Source organism: Mixophyes fleayi, unplaced genomic scaffold (genome assembly GCF_038048845.1).
Source record: "Mixophyes fleayi isolate aMixFle1 unplaced genomic scaffold, aMixFle1.hap1 Scaffold_34, whole genome shotgun sequence".
Lineage (NCBI taxonomy): Eukaryota > Metazoa > Chordata > Amphibia > Anura > Limnodynastidae > Mixophyes > Mixophyes fleayi.
The window spans coordinates 498802-516917 of NW_027447404.1; the positions used below are offsets into that span (position 1 = coordinate 498802).

General features: G+C 40.2%; 2 non-coding genes across 2 annotated transcripts; both read right to left on the reverse strand.

Moving 5' to 3' along the window:
* Positions 1 to 10291: 10291 nt before the first annotated feature.
* TRNAN-GUU (transfer RNA asparagine (anticodon GUU)) lies at positions 10292 to 10365 on the reverse strand. Its single transcript has one exon. It is a non-coding gene; the product is annotated as a tRNA-Asn (tRNA).
* Positions 10366 to 11389: 1024 nt separating this feature from the next.
* On the reverse strand, positions 11390 to 11463 carry TRNAN-AUU (transfer RNA asparagine (anticodon AUU)). Its single transcript has one exon. It is a non-coding gene; the product is annotated as a tRNA-Asn (tRNA).
* Between the last annotated feature and the right edge of the window lie 6653 nt (positions 11464 to 18116).

The window sequence follows — 18116 nt, forward strand, 5'->3', positions numbered from 1 at the left end:
TTCACCATTCCTCACTGTATTTATAAATGTACATTTCTCTGAACATATCGTCTAGGAATAGAGCTGGGTCATTCTGCTGTGAAGTATGTGGACCAGGTTTGGAACCTTTAGAACCAGTTTCCAATGGAATGTGCAGAATTTTGCAGCCGTTTTCTGGAACAGTTTTTAAAACCTCTAGTCCAAAGTTTTAAATTGGTTTTTACTAAAATTTGAGTATTTCAAGCCAAAGACTTTGGCTATATATAATAATGGTGTTGCATGATATTTGTAGTATATGATGAGATTGCATGATATTTACTCTATGATAATAATATTGAATGATAGTCACATGATATTGTATGACACTTTGTATATAATAATGATATTGTATGGTACAGTGTATAGGAGGCATGGCCTGCAAAGACATCCAGTACATGGGGCTCTGCATTGCTATGGGCACCCAAAAGTTAGGTATTCACTCAAGGCAGATATAAAAAGGTGTACAGCTAGTACAACCAGAACAAAAACCTTTATACCCTACAGAGGAGATTCCCCATCAAATATCAAAAGAGGACACTGTGATATTGTCAAAGTGTTGTATGAGGGAGATGACTGCCAAAATGTTACACAGCGAGGACATGCAGCAGAGTGTATTTGGGGTTGGCTTGACCCTAAGATTTGGAAGGAGCAATAAAAGGTTAGAGTTGTGTCAGTGACATTTCCCTACTGGCAGAGAGAGTCACCATGAACTGTGTTTAAGTGAAGGTACATTTGCTTACTTCCAAAGAGTTAGGGCATTCCTAGATTTGTGTGGAATACATGCAGTAGGCCAATATATGGAGGTTATGTAAGTAGAAACACTACCAAATTTGCAGAGCAAGACAGAGATTTTCAGATTTGCAAAATATACAGATCTTAATCTTAGCTGTGTTGTCATCAATTAATTTTCTATTCCTTTAATGTCTTTTATACTTTGCTCTGTGTCAGCCACAGTATTACATTCCTGAATTATATTATAGCTAAATGAAGGATAACAAGCAGTACATTGAGAAACGTAAGAATATATTCAAAGGAATGTGGAGGGAGGGGGGGATAGTCCAAGGGTTTTATGTAGTAAATGATAAATTCATCTTATTTACTTATTTGCGTCTGTCTTTCCCTCCCTTTAGATTGTACGCTCCTTTGAGCAGGGCTCTCCTACCTCCTGTTTCGATCACTTTTAACTGCGCTCTTCAGCTACTCAGCTCTCCTCCTCTTGGTCCCTCTGCCCTCTGTCTCCTCTCGCTTCTCTCTGCTCCCCTCAGTGGCTCTTAACCTGTCATCCATGCCCACCCTCTTGGGCCCAAGTTACCTGCCTGTGCTGACTTTTCCCCTCCCTTTCGTTAGCTGAGCCTGAGCCCCAGAGTTATAGTGCTTACTGTTACTTGTACTGTGCTGTTTCACCTTGTACTGTGCCATTGTTTGTCCTTGTACGGCGCTACGGATACTTTGTGGCGCCTTATAAATAAAAATTAATAATAATTAGAAAAATATTTTTTGTGACTATATTCCTGGTTGTATTGAAAATATATTGTCTGAAAGTAGAACTGTCTGTTGTTGAACATGATTTATATTACAAAATAATAATAACAAAAATATTTTCTACTTCCAAAAGGCAATATGAGAAAGCAGATGAACATGATGCATCACAAAAAAGGAACAAATAATTAGGATGGACTTAATAAAAGAAGTAAAAGTTAAGAACATAATGAATGTGAGAAAATAAAAAGGACAGCTACAGGTACCCCTATATCTGGATTAATTTACTTTCCATCGTGTACTTGCAGAGGGCGGCTTCGGGAGAGTAATGCTGGCGACAGATGTCATATGCAGAGAAGGCTATAAAAGTAACACAAGAGACAATTCATAGATGAGGGGCATGATTTTGTCAAGCGTCAGGACCTTGAGTTGCCCAATGAGAGCCAGTTCCTGATCCATGGCTATGCAGCCTTCCACACCGAGACCCATATGTACTATGTTATGGAACTGGCAAGCAGTGACTCCCTTCTATATGTAAACAAATTGTATTGAACTAATAAATTGCACAGAAATTAAATGCTTGCTCCACAGGGGATGAAACAAGCAGTAATAGAATTTTTTTCAGTTACAAAGGAAAAATCAAACTGAACCGACAAACACCAAAAAATACCAAAGAGTATGGTTTATCAAAGACTGTCATATTCTATGGAGCAGCCTAGGATCTGGGTCAAAGCAAAATCCCAAATAACTAAGAATGACAAATCATGATCCCTAAAGTATTACCAATGCTCTAATAGAAGAGACAACCGTATATCAGTGAAATGCTACTGGAAACTGAACAAGGTCTGAAGAATAATTCCTTCTAAATAGAAACGAAACCAAATCTAGTAAAGAATCTGCGCTTCTTCTATAAATAGTAATGGAAACAGCTTGGCAGTAAGTAGAAGACCTGATCATCAAATGTAGCTATATATAGATAAATGAGTTTAATCTGAATATAAGAGTTCATCATCAACAGCAGATATTTATATAACGCCACTAATTCTGTAACGCTGTACAGAGTTAAATTGGCTTATAGAAACAATTATGACAACATTCATTAAATTCATCAAAAAAAAAGAAACACACTAAAAAAATTACATTTTAAAACAATTGAAAAATAAAATGTATCCTTACAATATCGCCTGTGAATCTTTCCATGAATCTTTCCTGTTGTATTATGTGCATTCATTCATGCTATTAGCTCCCTCTAGTGGTTAATCATCATCAAATAGCATTGTATGATAAAGTTTTCCTTTAGCATCGTTTCTAATTAAAAAGTTACTCAGGGATTAAGCAGGTACATACTAATGCAATTATCGTGCAGATCACAAGATAAAGGACATTTGGGTCAGATATTGTAAGAGTGTACACATCAATAAAGTTAGTAAATTTAGTATTAAAGTTATTTAAGTTGTGGGTAGTTTTTAATGTTATCGTAAATTGTTGCACTATCATAACCGAGATACCATTCTACGCTTGGCTAGGCAGAAAGGTTCAGTGGAATACAATGGTCAGCGAGTAGCAATGTATCCTAACTTCGCTCTGGATGTACAAAAGAACAGGGCTCAATTCATTCCGGTGAAGAGAAGATTGAGAGATTTACAGATCCCGTATGCCATGATCTTCCCTGCCCGGTTGAGGGTGGTTTCAGAGGGCCGTACATCCTTTTTTGATACTCCCCGAGAGGCTGCAATTTGGTTGGACCGCCTAGCTGCTGCTTGACGCTGCTGCTGGACGAGTACTTTTCTATGTCTCTCCTCATAGTCCTTTGGACATTGCTGATTTGTCATTGATATTATGCATGGTATTTGCTATACATAATGTAATTTCTCTTCTGTGGTACAAAATAAAAAATAAAAAAAAAAATTATTTTGCTCAGGTGGGGTCTGTGATTTTCAAACTAATGTTGAAAGGTCCACTGTAAAAAAAATAAATGTAATGGGCTGGAGAGCCCATGGCTTTAAGGCCGTTCTTTTCCTCTCTTGTCTCAATTCGCCCCTTTTCCTTCCTTCCTTTTCCTTCCTTTATCTTCTGGTATTTTGCGGGTTGGCGGGTGACCTCTTTTGGTAGTGTGCTGGCCTGCTGAATATCTTAAGGCAACTTTAGTTAGGGTTTAAGGTATACTTAAGTTGGGTGGAGTATACAGGGTGGGGGTATGGGTTTAGTATTAAAGTTATTTAAGTTGTGGGTAGTTTTAATGTTATCGCAAATATATAGACAAGGATTATATGTGCTTATAAGTATGTCAATGTATGCTCTGCAGGGGTGTGGGATGCGGGGTAGTGAGATAAGCGGGACTACTATTATATGTATTCTGGTACATCTGATAAGGAGCTGAAAATTCTCTCCTGGAATGTGCGGGGCCTAAATAATGCTGTGAAACGTTCTCTTGTACTAAGACAAATTAGAAAAAATGATCCTGATATTGTTTGTCTATTGGAGACTCACTTACACGGTGATAGAATACTCGCCCTTAAAAAAGCATGGGTAGGTAGGGCATACCACTCTACGTACACGACTAATTCTCGAGGGGTCTCTATATTGGTACATAAACGTCTCTGCTTCTCCTTGGAAAAAATTCAAGTGGATGCAGGGGGAAGGTTTGTACTGATGAAGGCTGTCATTAATTGGGTTCCGGTGATTCTGTTAGCTGTATATATACCCCCACCGTATAATGGTCAGGTGTTAAGGAAATGTGGAGAATTCATGGCATTGTTCCCAGATGTTCCAGCCATTTGTATAGGGGATTTTAATAATGTGATAAATGGAGAGGTGGACAGATGGCGAGAGAAAAATGCTGTAGTTGGCAACTCTAAGTCGGCTTTTTCTGCTCTGGTTGAGGAAATGGGGTTAGTAGATGTATGGTGTTTGAGGCACTCAGAAGATGTCCAATTCTCCTGCTTTTCTACATCACATAATGCATTTTCAAGAATTGATCTGGCTCTGCTGTCACACTCTCTGGTACCGCTGGTGAGGAGCGTGGAATATAGGGCTAGGGGAATCTCTGACCACTCGCCCCTCTGCCTATCTATTGATTTTGCAATTGATAGAGGCCAGTCCTTTTGGAAATGAAATCCCTTCTGGCTCTCCTTGATGGGTACAGGAGCGACCATGGTGACACAGTGGGAAGGCTTCTTTGTAGATAATCTGGTAACAGCAAGGCCACCTATAGTTTGGGACGCTTTTAAGGCTTTCCTAAGGGGGACATTAATTGCTGGCATAGCTGAAATTAAAAAGTCGTCCAGACAAAAAGAACAGATATTAGAGAAAAAGTGTAAATCCTTAGAAGCACAATACATTGCGGACAAAACTGAGGTTGCAAGAGGAACATGGCAGTTGGCCCAGAGAGAGTGGGTAGAGTATGTATTTGAGAAATCCAAACGTAAATTTCTGTTTTCTAAGCATGTACGATATGCAGAGGACGATAGAAATGGTAGCTTCCTGGCTTATCTGACAAGGGCGGAGAGGGCAGATGCAGCAGTACTGGTTATCTGTGATGACAGTGGGGTTAAGAAGTATCTGATGCCTGATATTGTTGAGGTATTTCATAAATATTACACGAATACATATAAGTCACAGGTCAGATATGACATGGATACGTTACAGCAGTATTTGAATGGTATCTCCCTTCCTGTCCTCTCCGATGATAGTAGGGAGTTTTTGGACTCACCCTTTACTCTTGAAGAGATTGATATTGCTATTATGTCATTCCCTAATGGTAAAGCCCCTGGAGTAGATGGAATCCCAATTGAATTATATAAAAAAAACACCGGCCCTTTTTTGTGTCTAGGTTGTTGGATACATTCAGCGAACTGGGTGAGATTGGCGCTCTTTCCTCTTCAATGGCAGAGGCAATAGTGGTGGTGCTGCCTAAGTCAGGGAAAGATTTGTTGTACCCTGAGTCCTACCGCCCGATTTCACTTTTGTCAAATGATGTTAAGATTCTAGCAAAATTACTGGCTTTGAGGTTAAGTAAAGTGGTGCTGGAATTAATTCATCCGGATCAGACGGGATTTATGCCGGGCAAGTCCACGTCTATCAATCTTAGAAGGCTGTATACTCTCCTGCAGGTGCGGTCACCCTCCTCTGAGAGCGAAGTTGTGGTGTCCTTGGACGCAGCCAAGGCATTTGACTCGGTGGAGTGGCCGTACCTATGGGAGGTGCTGTCCCGATTTGGAGTGGGCCCGGAATTTATAAAATGGGTTAAACTTTTGTATTCACATCCAGTGGCGCGGGTCTGTGTCAATGGGCATCTTTCTCAACAATTTCAATTAGAGCGGGGTACTAGACAGGGATGCCCGTTGTCTCCGGCCCTGTTTGCATTAGCAATAGAGCCGCTGGCCTGTAAGATCTGGCATGATAGAGAAATTGTGGGACTTAGATCAGAGCACAGAGAGGATAAGGTGGCATTATATGCAGATGATATGCTGTTGTTCCTTTCAGATCACGACACTTCCCTAAAACATTTGCTGTGGGTGGTTGATGGATTTTTTTTTTTTTTCCGGCCTAAAAATTAATTGGGATAAATCTAGCGTGTTCCCTCTGGGATGGGAGTGTCCCGTGACAATGCCAGAAGGCTTACAGTTAAAATGGGTATCGAAATTCAAATACTTGGGAATATGGATCTCTAATACCCCAGCTGAATATGTAGAACTTAATTTGCGGCCCCAGATCAAATACATTAAAGAAAAAACTCATGTATGGAAGAAGCTCCCACTTTCTGTCTCCGGTAGGATAAATTTAATTAAGATGATGGTGCAGCCAAAGTTTTTATATATACTCCAGCAGTCACCTGTATATATTCCACCCTCCATTTTCCGATGCATTGATAGCTATTTGATTTCATTGGTTTGGGGAGGGGGAAGGGCTAAGGTCAAGCTCAGCTCGCTGTATAGATCCAGATCTTCTGGTGGATTTGCACTTCCTAACTTGAAATTATATTATTTTGCCTCTCAATTGGTCCACCTTAAGGCATGGGTTTCGGACCCCGATTACCATGAGCTACATTGGGTGTTGGTACACCAATTTAATTCTAATCACACTCTCTTACAGTCACTGCTGGCGGAGCGGCTTGGTATGCGGGCTCCTCCGCTCCTGATTCAGGCTGTTAAGATTTGGACAATCTGTAATAAAATAATGAAACAAACTGACATTGATCCATATACTCCTATCTGGGGGGCAAAGAAATTTAAGAAGTTGAATACAGTGAAGAGGGCCAGGGAGTGGTCTCGGTTGGGTGTGGTGTCGGTAGGTCAGCTTTATGATACAAATGTACTTAAATCCTTCGAACAGTTGGTTGGGGAATTCTCTGTACCCAGAACAATGTTTTATTCTTACCTTCAGTTACGACACGCCCTAGACACACAATTTAAAGGGGAGACTTTGGTGTTTGGGGTGGATCCACTGAGGAAACAATTACAGGCCTTGGGTTATAGAGGTCTGATCTCTCAAATGTATTCATGTCTTCTGTATGAATCCACTGCAGATGATTTGGATGGTTTGAGGAATCAGTGGGAAATAGATATTGGCCCTTTATCAGACAAGGAGTGGGAAATGGTTACAGACAGTACTAAAGGTAAAATTTCAACAAATACAGGTGTTTATCTTACACAGGGCCTACTTTACCCCTATTAGATTGGCAAAATTTCGCCCGGATGCTACCCCTAACTGTCCGAAATGCAATTCGATCAATGCTAACTTTTGGCACCTTCTATGGGAGTGTTCATGTATACAAATCTTCTGGCGAAGGATCAGGAGATGTATTCAGGTTACTGGAATTGAAGTGTCTCTTAGTTCACCGGCCACTTGTCTCTTTGGGCTCTGATTGAAGGGGAAAGTTAATAAACTGACAAAAATGTACATTTCACAGTTATTGATGTTGGCTAAGGTCTGTATAGCGAGGCTGTGGTTGGCCCCGACGAGTCCCACGGTTAAAAATTGGAAGGCACTGGTCAATACCACCATAAGGCATGAGAGATTTGTTTATACTAGCAGACAGGCTCTGAAGGAATTTGAGAATATATGGTACAGATGGTTAGAGTCTCCATTCTATCCTATGTCATCTAGTACAGATGCTCTATCTACTTAAATGTATGACTACCGCAGTTCTTATAATAAGTATCTGAGTCCATGTAACAAACCCTGCATGTGTAACATACTTATGTATAAGCATTTACGATGTATGATCCTGAATGAATATAGCACATTTATTATTATTATGCTTTAATGTAATCTTGTAAATTCCGTCATTTAATTCTGATATGTATGCGATTGTTTTTCTTTTTCTTTTTGTTGTTTGGTATGTTTATATCTTAAAAAATTTCAATAAAAATACTGGATTTAAAAAAAAAACAACACACTTGTAGAAAGCCTTCCAGGAAGATTGGAAGCTGTTATCACTGCAAAAGGGGGACCAACTCCATATTAAAGTATATGTATTTGAATACAATGTTATTACAGTCCCTGTTGGTGTAATGGGCAAATGTTTGAATACTTTTGTCCATATAGTGTATTTATAGTTAAAGGTGACATAGGATATCATTGTAGGGAGGGGGTAGGGTGAGCAGCTCAACAGGCTGTATGTTTTTGATTTATCTCATTACAATGGGTTTCCGCCCTCACTGCACCCCAACTCCTCATTTGGCCACACACCCTGTCTGACTGCCAATGAAGGGAGCAGAAGTCTTCATGTGCTTGGTGTATGCATCAGAGTCATTCGGTGGTAGATGACTTCTCTGTCTTCAGGGAAGCGGATGTAGTGCTCTAACTTCAACAAGATCCTGACAGTACGTATAGGACACGGAGGCATCTGGAGAAAGATAAATGGCATAATGGGACTGAATAATGGGGAAGGGTGTGGGCAAAGGGTATCTGTCATCACTCTATTGCTAATATGGGGGGGTCTGCAATATATGGCTGGCACTGGGTTGTATCTCTGTGCCATCTATGGATGTCAGTGGAGGAATCTCTGCAGAATATCATTAACATTTTTTATTTGTAAGGGTTCCGCAGTGCTGGATTGTAGGGATCACAAAGATGAGGTGAATACGAGCTTGACGAAAAAGACGTGAGACAGAGGATAGGTGATAACTTACAATCTAGAGAAAGCGGGCAATGCTGAGACAATAGGAACTGGAGGGACTCTGAGTGTGCACCCAGAGGCCGTAGTGGTAGCTGGGGGTAGGATAGGCTATAGTGAAGAGCTGGGTTTTGAGAGAGAGCCTGAAGATTGAATGTTAGGGAAGAGTCTGGTCAGGCGGGTTAGGGTGTTCCATACGTGATTTGAACCACATTATTGGTCTGACTACCATCGGTGAAGGTGATATGTGGGATTTGTGTCATGGGAAACATATCCTTAGAAAACCACGGCCAACATAGAGACATTTTTACCTCTTGAACAAAGATGTGTTGAAGACAGAAGAGCGAGGAGAGAGCTCAGCGTAAGAAGCATCACACCAGTATAGTCCACTTGCAACTGGGATTTGCTAGTGGATTTCTGGTTGGAAATCAAATCCCTTTTCAAGAATAAACTACAATGTATCCTAGTCCAGACCATTGGTCAACTTAGATATTTTGCTTACTAAAGAAATGAACAAAATTATTTTGGAACCTGATTATTTCCAAAGACCCCCATTGACCAAGACATTAGCCAAAATCATTGGTATCAAAAGTGTCTGAGTATTATTGAAGACAAACTACATTGGAATCTGGGACTTTAGGGTAACACACTCCTCACTATTGGCAACAATATCAGACAATTGACTCCAGATTTAAGCACATGTGGGCCCAACACCAGTGGATCACCTGACTGAAATATATCAGATTACTATTAGGGATGTTAGACAACATGGCTGAAAGATGGCCACTATCGGCAATTGTGATTACAGACAAAGTTTCATTTTTTTTGCCTTCTATTGTTATGGAAATAATTTAGTCGCTGACCAAAACAGGCGTGGTCAATCTGTGGCTCTCCTGGTGCTGTGAAGTCCTACCATGCTTTGACAGCAGATAGCCAGCCTACAGCTGGCAAAGCATGATGGTACTGGTAGTTTCACAACATCTGGAGAACCATAGGTTGGCCAGACCTGGACTCAAGTTTTACATATATGGAAATTAATGACAGGTAAGAAAATTCTGAAGCCGTACATAAGAGTGATTGTCATCACCAATGTACCAATTGACAATTTAAAAGATAATAATGACATTCTCTTTATTAGCTTGACTTGGTCAGGAGAGGGTCTCGTCATCAAACCTTCGATTCCCCTTGACAAAGCCTGATGGTAAAACGTACGTTGGGGCAAACACAGGGAGAACATACAAACTCTACACAGATAAGGCCATGGTCGGGAATTGAACACATGACCCCAGTGCTGTGAGGCAGACGTGCTAACCACTAAGCCACCATGCTGTCCAGCACAACACATGTCCTAAACAGTATAAAGTAAAGGCACTAGACTGAACATAACACCCTCAGACAGCATTGGTTCTACTGTCACAGAGGTTACAACACTGGTGGCAGATAAAGTTGTGCATCTTCCAATATGAACTACCAAATACAATTCCTGAATGGGGGCCTGTACATAGGTGAAACTGAGCAGAGACTCAGAAAAAGAAATAATAGCCATCACTCGACTGTGGAGCATAAAAAAAGGAAACTTCAATAGCATGTCTGATATCCCAACATTACCGACTTCACACCTCAAGAGGATGGATTAGATGATGTCTAAAAATTGATATGAAAACCAGTCATCTACGTCCCTGGGTGGGCTTGAACCACCAACCTTTCGGTTAACAGCCGAACACGCTAACCAATTGCGCCACAGAGACAACTTGCAGCGTGTGTTCATGACATGGGCTGAAATGCATTATTACGGACAAATTTCATGACATTTCATTACTGTTCTTTATCTGCCAACCAACAAAAATAAATATTGGTTCTTTCCTGGGTTGCCTCAAACCTTCAGGAGTCAACAAACATTGCATGACTAGCAGAGTGGCGCAGCGGAAGCGTGCTGGGCCCATAACCCAGAGGTCGATGGATCGAAACCATCCTCTGCTACTTGCCTTTTCTTCATTATCTAAGGCAATCCTAAATTGGTAAACTTGTGGTAGAAACTTTGTTTCTTTTCTGTTTAGTTAAAGAAAAAAGTCTATTACAATCTCAGCTCATGTTAACAGAATGCTGCTGCCAGTCTTTATGTCAAAATCAACATACTTTCTTTTCTTTACCCTAACAGTGCTCTGGTTACATAGGTAAAAATCGACCTTGCCCATAGCAAAACAATGCAGGTTTCCAAAATGATAAATCTAGTTCACATATTCATGGTGAAATGGGACAATGATGGAGTCCAAAAAATTTTCACACTTAAAAAAAAAAAAAAAAAAAGCGGAGGGACACTTGGATAGCTGAAATGGTGTAGAGCAGTTTATTTTTCTTCTTGTGAACTTGTTTTTTCTAGGGAGACACTATACTCAGGAAACATTTAGCTGCCATTGCATATGGAATTGGTTTTTGGCAACAATACAAGAATAAATGCTTGTGCACAGGCTTTATTCATGGACTTGGCTTCGTAGGACACTTTTTAGAAAGTCCGTTTTGGTAGCGTAACTACAAGGTAGGAACAAGGAGAGCAATTTTAATACTAATTTGGTTTCCACAGTCTGTCCAATATATTTACCTCTGCAACCAGTTGCTAAATTGGATTTCCAAAGTATGAAGTTGAGTAAAACTGTCTAGAACAAACTAAACTCACCATTGATAGGCATGAAGGTAATTGGATCAGAGGCACCCCACACCTCAAGAGGATGGATTAGATGATGTCTAAAAATTGATATGAAAACCAGTCATCTACGTCCCTGGGTGGGCTTGAACCACCAACCTTTCGGTTAATAGCCGAACACGCTAACCAATTGCGCCACAGAGACAACTTGCAGCGTGTGTTCATGACATGGGCTGAAATGCATTATTACGGACAAATTTCATGACATTTCATTACTGTTCTTTATCTGCCAACCAACAAAAATAAATATTGGTTCTTTCCTGGGTTGCCTCAAACCTTCAGGAGTCAACAAACATTGCATGACTAGCAGAGTGGCGCAGCGGAAGCGTGCTGGGCCCATAACCCAGAGGTCGATGGATCGAAACCATCCTCTGCTACTTGCTCTTTCTTCATTATCTAAGGCAATCCTAAATTGGTAAACTTGTGGTAGAAACTTTGTTTCTTTTCTGTTTAGTTAAAGAAAAAAGTCTATTACAATCTCAGCTCATGTTAACAGAATGCTGCTGCCAGTCTTTATGTCAAAATCAACATACTTTCTTTTCTTTACCCTAACAGTGCTCTGGTTACATAGGTAAAAATCGACCTTGCCCAAATTTCATGACATTTCATTACTGTTCTTTATCTGCCAACCAACAAAAATAAATATTGGTTCTTTCCTGGGTTGCCTCAAACCTTCAGGAGTCAACAAACATTGCATGACTAGCAGAGCTTTTATAATCAAATGTGCAACATTAAACCTCATTTTTATCTGTATGTGCCAATTACAGGAAACCCTGTAGGAAAAAAGTAATTTTTTTTCTTAACAAACCGAAATAGATATTCCAAAATATGTCAAAATTAACCAAGTAAATAAGCTGAAACCTACTCTGGTGACTACACACCAACTTACTGAACCAATTTTGTGAATGTACAATCCTCAGGACTCCCTTTCAAAAATAAACTTCCAGCTGCATCAATCACCCAAATGCATTACAGCTAACTCTGTGCAACACCGTAAACCACCAAGCTGGAAACCTACTCTGACAACCATCCACAGGAATTGTGTACATATATTATTAGCTGAACGAATGTCTAAATGTTATTAGTTACTAATGTCGCAGTGTAAAATGTGCCTATATAAGATATCTCACACCTTCTGCTTTTGATGTTCTGCCACAGTGGGCTGTATTCTATGCTAAATAAAGATATATGTTTTAACTACATTATCTTCCTCCTTGGAATTTATATTCCTGTGATAAAGTATTCAGCAATAGACTCTACAATGTCACACGTGTGTCACAGCAAGTCAAGATGTTTATTTTGTGAAAAATGGGATTGGCAAAGTCATAGCTCCTGAAATCCAGTTAAAACAACAACAAATATTATTTTCTTTATATAGCACAGACATATGAACATATTCTGCAGGGCTGTGCAGTCCGAGAGCTTTATTCAGGTACATCATCGTTCCTGCTCCAGTAGAGCTTACAATCTAACTTCACTACAACAGGCAGAGAACACACACTCCAAGGCCAATTTAGTTAGAAGCTAATGAAGTTACCAGCATTTCTTTGTACTGAAGTAGTGAAGTTAGATTGTAAGCTCTACTGGAGCAGGAACGATGATGTACCTGAATAAAGCTCTCGGACTGCACAGTGGATCTGGCACGCGCAAAATGACACATTGTCATATATTGTGCCATGTATACTCCCATATTGGGAGAAATGTATGCTAAGTATACATGCGATATTAATGCGGGTGAGGATGGCTGTGCGTATCCTCCTGTTCTGCCTGTGCTGGGGTAAGTTCCCGGGGTCACTCTGTATACCTGACACCTCCGCTGCTGGGACCAGGTCTCACCTGAAATGATAGGAGCGGGTCACAGCCTTCCTCACCCGCAATGAAAGAACCAGGTTACACCCGTCCTAACTCGCAATGATAGAACCGAGTCACACCCGTATGTGCCTGACACCCGCGTGGATAACATTGGGTCACCCGCACTGCTGGACTTGGGCTTCAAATTAGCAGTCTTACTCTCATATACTAATGTGTGTCCTATTCTTTAAAGTGATATCTGATCATTAATAATAGGATCAGCGCAGCACAGAACATCTTTTAAATTTCCCGCCCCAAGACAAGTGAAGTGTATAAATTAAGTGACTTCACCGAGGGGCGGGACATTCAAAATGGGAACTGTAACAGCCGCTCTGGCATCAGCTCGAAGGGATTAAACTTTCTAAAGAGAGCGGTGCCAGGGCTAAAAATGTTTGTGTGTGTTCCCCTCAGCCCCAAAACTACAGTCATCTTCCTTCCATCAGGCAATTATCGCTAATTTCTCTGGCAAACAGAAGGAAATTTCTTAGCGAGAGGGAGACAGCCATATTTGTGTTCTCAAGTGAAGCCATTTTCAATACACCCAGGACAAGACTCTATCAGACATGCGCAACGTTATGACAATTTATGAAATCCCCTATATTTAAAATGGGGCATGTTTAAGCAAATTGTAAAAAAACTGTAACTTTCTCAAACTTGTGAACCCTCAAAGGCACTCCTCAGCCCTAATAGCTTTCTAAAAAAACTTACCTTGTGTCTTTAAACACCCTGTACACTGAGTTACGCTCCCCCAAAAAACCCAGAAAAACGGCGACTTTTGCGAAACAGGAAGTAGAAAAAAAACCGGACAGATTTTGAACTTTAGATTGTTCCTAAATTGTCATTTTTTATTCTTTTTTTCTGAAATTTCACATGCGGCACTTGTGGACAGTTCTCCATTCGCATGCCAAATTTCAGTTTAATAGCTTTAATAATTTTTAAAATGTAGACCCTCAAACACCATGCCCTCCTCACACAAATTCCCTATGGGAAAATGAAGTTTTTTAGATGTAACCTTAATATAATCTTTCTGGTCTACTAAGGAATCTTTTGAGGACCAGCAGTGGATGGCACACTTTCGTATGTCACGTGGGTCATTTCAGTATGCACTGGACCTTATCACCCGAGCACTTTCTAAACAGTCAACAAACTTCAGAAAGCCCATTGCACCAAGTAGGAGGCTAGCAATTGTGTTGTTGGTCTGTGGTAACAATTCAGTGCTCCGATTTCCTCCAAAAACTTACTAGGTTAATTTGCTGCTATTAAATTAACTTTAGTCTCTCCCGGTCTGAGTGTGTGTATGTTGGGGAATTTAGACTAAGCTCCAATGGGCAGGGACTGATGTGTGAGAGTTCTCTGTACAGCGCTGCGGAATTAATGGCGTTATATAAATAGCTGAAGATACGTTTTAGAATAAGCTTTTTTTTTTTTTTTGGGAACTCCAACTTCCAACAGTTGGTTTATACATATTCAGTCATTATTACTTAGCATACCACCTGCACTGACTAGGTCAAGTGTTTCCTTTAGTGCTGAAGTCTCCCAATTCCTGTACAGTTGCTAACATGAACTCACCCTCCACCACCCCTGGCTCTAACTTTGCTGACAATGACAGTAACATTACTAATAGATCTAATAGTACTAGGAAGGGATGTTGATCATTAAGTGGCACAGGTAACTAGTGATTAACATCCCTTCATGGTTCTGTGCAATCAATGCTATAACTACAAGTTAAAAAAATTCACTGTTTGTCTAAGGTGTGTCTCTGCCAGGCTGTTATCACCTTTACATCTGAACTATAGAAGGTCAGTTGTCGCTTTACTAAATGAACCTCCCTCATGACCTCTTCCTCTGAAACAACCTCAACATTCTGTCAATAAAATTCCTTACCTTTTCCTTCACTCATCTTATCCTATTTTAGAACATACTATTCAGATTTTCAGACACTTCTCTGTGTGTTCCTCTAAACTACTCTCTTTAACTCTACTACTCATAGTGATGGCCATTGCCTTGATCTTGATTTCTGCCTATCTTAATCAACTTCTGATATTTTTAACACTCCTCTGCCTCTCTGAGACAACATGTGCTCATCTGCAATTTCTCCTTCACCACTTTAATCCCTTTGCACTCTAATTCAAGCAAGCCTCCTCATGCCCACTCATTTTCAACAGCTTTTCACCTCTCTGCAATAAATTTTCTCCCCAGTTTCTATATTCTCCTGTCCTGATCTGTCAGCCCCACATCTTAATAAGACCCTAGTAACAGTCCTTGGTCATGAGGTTCCAGACACCCTTTTTTTCTCAGTAACATACAATCTCAGGCATGCACAATAATAAAAAAAACCAAAAAAACTTATTTTACAATGTAGAATGCCACTGTAAAAGTCTCATACCTCCAAGGACTTCCAGAACATTGCGATTTGCCTTTGTTACCGAAATGATCTCGAATGTTCCAAACATATATGCGGTTAAGGTAGGTATTTAGTTGGCAATCTGCAGAGAAAGGATGCAGTGTTACACATTGTCAAACAATACATCTAGATTAAAGATAAACAGGTGGAGGACATATGTGTGACAAAATAATAGCATAAAGTCTGATTTAACTTACATGGTTTGAAAGTGTCTTTTCCTACAGCAGGCTGACAGGGTGTGGCTGAAGTCAGCGCTAACAGAACAGCTGATGAGAGCTCCTTTTTAAAAGGAAGGTGGGAGTGTCCCTTGCCCATCAAGCTAGGGCTGTGGGAGAAGTGTCAGGTATAAAAACATGTTTGTGTCACTGGTCAGTGTGACTGATACTAGAAAGCTGGGCTCTGTTTATTTAGTGTTTAGGGTCACAGGAAACTGTATGGAATATCAATTTTTTTGTCCATATAGTATATATATATATATATATATATATATATTTATCACAGATTACATGAACACCAGCATGTGGGGTACCCCTAATTTCCAATTGGTAGAGTACTGTAGATAAAATCAAAGTGACAGGTACTCTTCACTTAAAATGGAAAAATCAAGACTTTTTCATTTTGAAATAGAGAAGGTCAGTCACTGAGATATTCTAAATATATTTATTGTGTATGTATTGTGTGTATATATATATATATATATATATATATATATTTTATTCTTATTTTTTTCTTTTCTTGGATAAAGATCTCCCTGAAAATGTCGAGTATAAATTTTTACAGGTAAAAATGCAGTGTGATAATTGTTGGCAATATAATAAAGCACAGATCATCAGTAGCGATAGGTGAACTTGTTTCCAGGCGCGGGCTGGGAGAGGGATGGCCGGGGGGCACACAGGCGGCCGCATCATATGACAGGGGATGCGGCCGCGTCATTGAGGATGCGGCCGCATCCCCTGTCATGTGATGGGGCGGCATCTGATGTCATCAGATGCGGCCGCGAGGGAAAAAACTATGTTTTTTGCATCTGGGGGGCAGCCAGCCGGCCTACCCCCCGGCCCTAATAGGCATCTAACCCAGCGGCTCGGGGGGCCGTTGCCCCCATGCCCCCCCCCGGGCCAGCCCGCCCCTGCTTGTTTCTACCGTAATTTGAAACATTGGCCTAATATGTATATTTTGAAAAATAAAGAGTTGATAGAACATTTAGAATATCTATAGGCTTAGTGGTTAGCACTTCTGCCTCACAACACTGGGGTCATGAATTTGATTCCCAATCATGGCCCCATCTGTGTGGAGTTTGTATGTTCTCCCTGTGTTTGCATGGGTTTCCTCCCACACTCCAAAAACATACTAGTAGGTTAATTGGCTGCTATCAAATTGACTCTAGTCAGTTTCTGTCTGTGTGTATATTAGGAAATTTAGACTGTAAGCTTCAATGGGACAGGGACTGATGTGAGTGAGTTCTCTGTACAGTGCAGTGGAATTATTGGCGCTATATAATGAATTTTAACAAAATAGGAAAATGACAAACAGTTTGCTTATCTCTAAACATTAGCTAAGTCATCAGTAAAGGGTAAAGTCTGCTGCGTAATGTCATTGTGGTAATGAGTCACTGAGTGCTGTAAAAAGGATCTACCCTCTTTTCCACCATAAACGAGTAAATTAATGTAGATTGCCGATAAGAAGCTTCCACGCTTATAAATCACACATCTTCTTTATACAGTATATTCTGAGTTTATAATTAAGAATATATATTTGCTATCTATCCTTAGACACTGTTCCTTGCACCGCAATGTTAGCATACTTTTTTCAATTAATGTTTTATATTATAAGGAATTATGCACTACCTGCTGCAAATTATTATGGATAGTCACCTCTGACTTCCATTACCTGTATAAAAACAATCAGGCCGTGGCCTCATGCTATTATTATGGGGCAGCACAGTGGCCTCGTGGTTAGCACTTCTGCCTCACAGCACTGGGGTCATGAGTTCGATTCCCAACCATGGCCTTATCTGTGTGGAGTTTGTATGTTCTCCCTGTGTTTGCGTGGGTTTCCTCCGGGTGCTCCGGTTTCCTCCCACACTCCAAAAACATACTGGTAGGTTAATTGGCTGCTATCAAAATTGACCCTAGTCTCTCCCTCTCTGTCTGTGTGTGAGTGTGTGTCTATATTAGGGAATTTAGACTGTAAGCTCCAATGGGGCAGGGACTGATGTGAATGAGTTCTCTGTACAGCGCTGCGGAATTAGTGGCGCTATATAAATAAATGATGATGATGATTATATGGTCATGGACTTCCTTTGTGACTTATTACATCATTATAATTTACTAGGTTATACATTATCCCACATATATGTATATACATATATATATATATGTATATATATATAGGGTGTAATGTAGTAGGGTGTAGATTATCACATATATACTTTTTTCATTTACACTTACAATTACACATATAATCTACAATATTTTTTTCTACAACATGTTGCCGAAAACTGTATTACATTTCCATTAGGCCATTGAAAAAAGACTAAAACATTT